The sequence below is a fragment of the Haemaphysalis longicornis genome, unplaced genomic scaffold (assembly GCF_048455015.1).
Source record: "Haemaphysalis longicornis isolate Haplotype H1 unplaced genomic scaffold, Haemaphysalis longicornis Haplotype H1 scaffold_8, whole genome shotgun sequence".
In the NCBI taxonomy this organism is placed as follows: Eukaryota; Metazoa; Arthropoda; class Arachnida; order Ixodida; family Ixodidae; genus Haemaphysalis; species Haemaphysalis longicornis.
The window spans coordinates 111,190,929-111,197,412 of NW_027526445.1; positions in this window are offsets into that span (position 1 = coordinate 111,190,929).

The following is a 6,484-nucleotide window of genomic DNA, read 5'->3' on the forward strand; positions in this document are numbered from 1 at the left end:
TCCCGATTTCACGGCCAATATATTTATTTTAAAGGGAAGCTTTGTACCTCCAGCAGCTAGGACTTATGTCGCGACCATCGGCGCCAACAGAAAACGTCCGCCAAAAATAAAACTATAGGTGCCGCCAGAAATCGTACCTGGAAAGAATAGAGCCGCTGAATGAGTGCCCATTGCCTTAGGAATAGAGCTACGAGCGCACGCGGTGACATGGGAGACAGATGGTGTAGCCACCGAGCACAGCTTTGGGTTTACCCCCTGCGTTCTCCGTGAATGCCACGTAATAGTGTCACGTGACCTCTCGCGCCGCTGCGCGCTCCGCCCATGGCACGTGTAGCGGCCGCGCATGCGCTACGAGTTAGGGAAAATAAAGGAATCTGACACCAACGCATGGCATCTCACTTCTCCTTCGACTCTACCACCAATCTCGTCGCCACCATCGGCTGCGGCCGAGACGGAGAAGTGGAATCGCCTAACACAGGGTTTGCGTTATCTTTAATGTGACAAAAATGGTGTTTGCATTCCTGTGCGTGGCCAATACAACTGAACCAACCACCATTCGTTGATCGTGCCTTGATTCTACCTTAGCAAAAAATACGTAAAAACCAGCGTATAATACGGACCCGCGTATAATACGAGCTGTAATTCGGGGACATCAAAATAAGAAAAAAAATTCAATCCGCATATAATGCGAGGTAAAGAGTACAGAAAACATTTATTTGCACTGCAGTTACCGTTCAGTCATTGCCAGTTTTCGCTGGCACTTTCTCCCGACGTCCGTTCAGTCATCGTCAGGTTCGCTGCCGCTGTCTCCTGATGTCGCCTTGTTGGAAATGTCTTCCCACAGAAAGTGGTCCTCAGTGCCATCAAGGGCGTTCGAGATGCCGCATTTCTTAAAAGAGTGACTGAGGAGCTCCTCTGGGATGCTGGCCCACGCATCCGCGATCCAGCCACAAAGCACCGCTGGAGAAGCCCGCGTCAGCCATCCGGTAGCTGTCACTTACCGGTCTCCTGACCTCATCCACTCTTGGTAGCAGGACCTGATGCAGTCTTTGAAAGGCTTGTTGATGCAAACGTCTGGCCGGTGCAGCTGGAATGTCATTCCTCCTGGAATGGCAATGAGTTCGGTGCGGGGTTCGCGCAACAACTTCTTCACGGAATCAGCCAGGTGGCAGCGAAGGCGTCCAACACGAGCACTGACGGGAACCCCCAACAGTACTTCAGGCCGCCGACACCACACAGATTTTATCCAGTCAAGCACCAGTTGCTTTCTCCACCCGCGAATGCTGCCTTCGGTGACGCCGAGCTGCGTCCTGCGGCGCAATTCCTGATGGTCTCGGCACATAAAATAACTTTTCTTTTAATTGCAGCCAAATACTGCCTTCGTTCACCCGACATCGTGATGGACTTGCAGTGAACGTGCCGACCCTTCGTGGTCAAAACAATCAAAATGGCGCCGGCTCAGAGAAGCAGCAGCCAGCTAACGCCACCGCAAGATGGCGCACCCTCCGCTGAAACCGAAACCAAAAGTGCAAGTTTTCGGTTGAAAACTTTGGGATCCATATATAATACGAGGCACAGATTTTACATAGTAAAATTTGGAAAAAAACCTCGTATTATAAGAAGGTTTTTACGGTATCTCTTCGAAGTAATAAAGGGTGAGGTAAAGTACATTTGACTTGTCTCTGGTTTCCATATTGGTGGAGCCAAGTGTGTGAAATCAATGACGTCGCATGGGTAATCGTGGTGGTCTTGGTTTAACTGGTTTATTGATTCGAGAGGTTGAAAGCGAATGTGCTCCCGGCTACTCCATTTCCCCAATACAGGGTCATAGACCTGGCTATACTAGTCCACTGTGCACAACAATTCCGTGAGTACTAATAGTTGTCCATAAAGGTCCTCCTGGGTTGGTGCCCACTGAGTCACTGTAAAAAGCTAACACGTCATTTAATACTTTGTCGTTATTCTTGTCGAGGTAAAAAACACATTCAGGGCACAAACAACCTTATTTTGAAGCCCCGCATCAGGCCATGGTCCTAGTAAAGATGCTTAACACACCACATGGCGGTTATCTAATGGGAGTTTGTTGAAAAGTTCACGTCTTTGCCGTGAATATAATGGACAGTCTAGCATCACGTGGGAAACGTCTTCCTCGGGCGTTCCGAATGCGCAGGATGGGGAGTTTGCACAGTGAATTCGGAACAGAAACGACTTTGTATAAACCGCGCCGAGTCGCAATCGATTAAGCAGAGTATCTACACTTCGTGACAGCTCCACATTCAAACGGAACTGTAAGGCTGGGTCTATTGCGTACAGCAATGCCCGCTTCGTGTCTTCATCAAACCACGCCTGTGCGGACCGTTGCTCACTTAGTTTCCGTATTATACTCCTTATATGATCAGCGAGGAGAGGAACGCTGAGCTCGTAACCGTCGTCGTGCCCCTGTTTGGCGAGTCTGTCGGCTGTCTCGTTTCCTTTTAGGCCACTGTGGCTGGGTACCCATTGGAAGTCTACGACATGCCCTTTATCAAGGGCTGTTTGAAGATGTTCAGCAATCGAAAGAGAAATTATTCGGTACCCGTTTCTGGCCTGAACATTTATAGGAGCAAAAGTGCTGGCTTAGAGTCTGAGCAGACAACCCAGGTAGCACTTTGCTGCCTTGTGGCAATAAAATTGACAGCCTCTACAATGGCAGAGTTCAGCAGGTGTCGAGGAGGTTCTGTGTGACAATCGGAACATCTCCACACCAAATGCAGGCACTGCGAACGCGCAAGCGGAGCTACGTGTATTGCAAGAGCCATCCATGTAAACATGTAGCTTGTCCACATGCGCGTTATAAATATACATCTGCACTAATTGGACCAGCGCAGGGAAAGGAACATTGGCCTTCTTGTCGATGCCTGGTATTCCAGCAGTGACGTTAGGCTGTTGATGAAGTCAGGGAGGACTAGGATCAGGCCACCGTGAGAATACAGGAAGGAGTGCCTGGTAGTCTTGCAGCATGGCAGAGATCGTCGAACCAGTTTGCTTCAATATTGCATCTGCTAGTGGGTGGTAAGCATGTTGCGTGAATATTCTGATCAGGGGCCGAATTATTTATCTTATCCGCAGGACCACAATAGGAAACTTGTGTGCTTCTGCCGACACAAGGGGGCTGCACAACGTATAAAATTGTTTTCACTCAGTTTACTTCAAAACATTTATTATCACAACCCCAGTCTTAACCACGAACTGCTTTCCGCACCCGCACCCTTATGTGCGCGTGCTGATCACGGAAACAAAATTAATGTCTCTTTTGCGCGCATGAATTCTATCTATCACTCTTTTCTTGTAAAGACGTCTAAAGAATGGAATGACCTGCCATCCGCAATTGCAACCCTTGCTAATACCATCGCTTTTTAAACAGCTGTCGAGAATTTCTATCGAGCTGATGGATTGTATTTCGGAATATTGTATAATATTGTTGTACTTTGTCTGATGTCGTTTAGTTTTTTTGTGTCATTTTGTATGCATTGCTGCTATTGTATGTTCCAATTTTTCATATATTTAAGAGTTTCTTGTGATATTTGCTCTAAAAACCGCTACGGAATGTAACGCCCTACTGGCCCTGAAGGTATTGAAATACATAAATGAATGAATGAAACTTTATTGACATAAGGATGGCGACTAGGCTTATGTGGGAGCGGGTGGGGAGGGTGGTGTCAATTCGGGAAAACTTTAAATTCTGAGATGGACGCCAGTGGCGAGAACGAAGTCCCACAAGGAGGCAGACACCTGCTTGGCTGTGGCTGCGGGTGTGTAAAGAGAGTTTGTCAAACAGGTAACGAGGCTGTGTTTGCAAGAGGTGCGCTCCGCGTGCAGTCCTGGACACTTCCAAAGTAGATGTTCAATGGTCGGTGTGGCTCCTAAAGAGCACGACACGCACTTGGGTGGTGTCATGGCCGGCGGAGGTGAATTGCTTGCGGTAGTGCCTAGGAGAAGAGGTGGCAGCCCTTTCTTTGGTATGTAAGAACGCCACTTGAAAAGGACGTCCTCTGTAAGCGCTGCCCTAGCACGACCCTTGTGGATCAGAACCTGAACGCCACGTGGCAGTCCTGTAGGTAACGGGTAGTCATTGGCAGGGATGTGGCTGCAGAGTCGAGCTCTAGCACTTCGCTGGTAGGTTGCACGGTCTTCAGAGGGGTCCAAGTAGGGGTCGTGATGAGGCAAAATTGGGTGGGAGTGGGCGGAAAGAAAATCGCTCGCCAGGGCGCACGCGGCCTTCTAGGAGGAGTTAACGCAGTGCCCTAGGTGGCATCCAGTCTACCCGAATCTGTAGTCCTGTAGTACAATGTAGCCTCCGGGCACGAATCTTAATAGACGCACAGATAGAATTTTGATAAGGCACCCGGCGCAATGCGCGGAATGCCTCCTGGCTGGCTGTAGAGATAGTTGCATGAGGCTGGTTGGTAGGCCAGTGAGAAATTTGAAGTTGTCGGACAGCCAGTAATATTCCTTCGAGTTGGAGGTAGGTAGACGATGGCGCTGATGGGTATTCTTGTTGACAGGTGGCTTGAAATGTCGAGTGAATGGCCGCTAATCCGGCAGTATTCGTGGTTGGGTCCCAAGTGGCGTTGGTATAAACAGCGCTATGTGCAAACCGCTGGGTCATTTGAGTTGTGCGTCTGTGTTTGTTACAATGGCAAAGCGTAGGACCGGTGACTAGGAGTGGCTTTGGTTTAGCGACGATGAAGTCGTCCCATGGTGGAAGCGGCAAAGGCATGGGATGTTGTGGTGCCGTGCATTGGGGCAGTAGCGCAAGTAGCGCACGGCCGGTGAGAGTGGATGCTCGTCGGAAGTCCTGGCGTTCCTAACGTGTTCGAATGATTTCTGCGAGAGGTGGGAGTTGAGCGTGTGTGTATAGTTCCTCGAGTTTGGCATGTTTGGGAAGGCCAGTGATGACTCGAAGGCTCTCACGATGTAGCGCCTCCAGCTCCTGCAAATGAGACTGACTGAGCCTTAGTGAGGACAGCCTCGGTCAACACTTTGAGTGTCTCCGTTGTAGCCCCTCCTAGTCGGTTGCTTATGCGTTTGATTATGTGAAGCTGTTGATGCCATGTTTTCTTGATTTGGTCAAGCCACACACTGCAGCCGCCATCCTCAGGAACAGGGATGCTAAGAACTTTAACCAACTTCTCGGCGGACCGTTTAAGGTGCGATCGTACAAACTGAAAAGTGTAGACGTCCTTCTGTTGCTGTGTGCCTCCAAACACCACATATGTGCTTTTGTCAGGCGAAGGCTGCATCCTATTGTGTTGGAGGGCGTCGGCGAGAGTATCGAGTGCAGTTTCAATATATATCTGCACTTGCTGTTGGGTTAGGTCTGTCTTACGGGGGTCAATTCAAATCGTAATATCGTCGGCATATGTGGTGCTTTCAATGGGCGGTATTTGTCGGAATTGCCTGGCAATTTTTGACATGACAAGATTGAATAGAGTCAGAGATAAAATAGCGCCCTGCGGTACTCTTCGGTGGTTGTGGAAGATGTGGGGGTGCTCTTTACCCGAATGGATTTCAAACGTTCGGTTACATAGAAAGTTCTTGTCAAAATTGGTGAGTCTGTGACCGATGTTATGTTCTCCCATAATCGAAATGATGAAGGCGTGGGAAACTGTGTCGAACGCTTTCTTGAGGTCAATAGTAACAAGGACTCCTGGAGCTGCCTTAACATTTTTTCTCCATTTTTTCTGTATCATTGGTCGTAATTCCAGCAAACTGTCATGAGTGGGGAGACCAGGCCTAAATAAATAAATAAATAAATAAATAAATAAATAAATAAATAAATAAATAAATAAATAAATAAATACGCCTACGTTTTCCTCGAACGTTCACCCTTCTTGCCGTCCAAATTGATCATGCAATTCAGGTTGAGTGCATTCCGCGCGGCAATCTCCTAACTCACGCGTTGGCACTTACCAACACGGGCAGCAGCCTGCGTTACCTCAGCCACTTCCCCGTAGGAGGTTGGTGGTACCAGTGTATTACCCCTCATGTAATGCCCCAAGCCGGGGCCCTTCAGGAACCAATAAATAAGAAGGAGCTCATCCGCGGCCACACATGTACCCTTGTTCTCCCATTTTACAACACATCCCGATGGGCCTCACCTTGTTTTGCGAAAGTTGTTTTATAAAATTCTGCGCATGGGGGTAAGGAGGATGGAATTGAATTCCTCGTGGAAGCCACCATTTGCCTTAGTTTCTATATGTTTTTAGGAACAAAGCCTGAATGGTTTGTCATGTGAGCGAAGCTGAGTGTGACATCCCCCACCTACTGGGGCCTTGCTCCACCTAGCGCCCCACGAGTATGTGGTATCTTGGGTAGACGGGTATAGAGTAGACGATGTGAAGTGCCGCAAAACGGGAATACAATGGCTTATTCATTTAATTCGTGGTTTTATTCCGTTAGGTAAACAGGTTCATTTTTTTCTAAGCACCCTTCATCGACATCT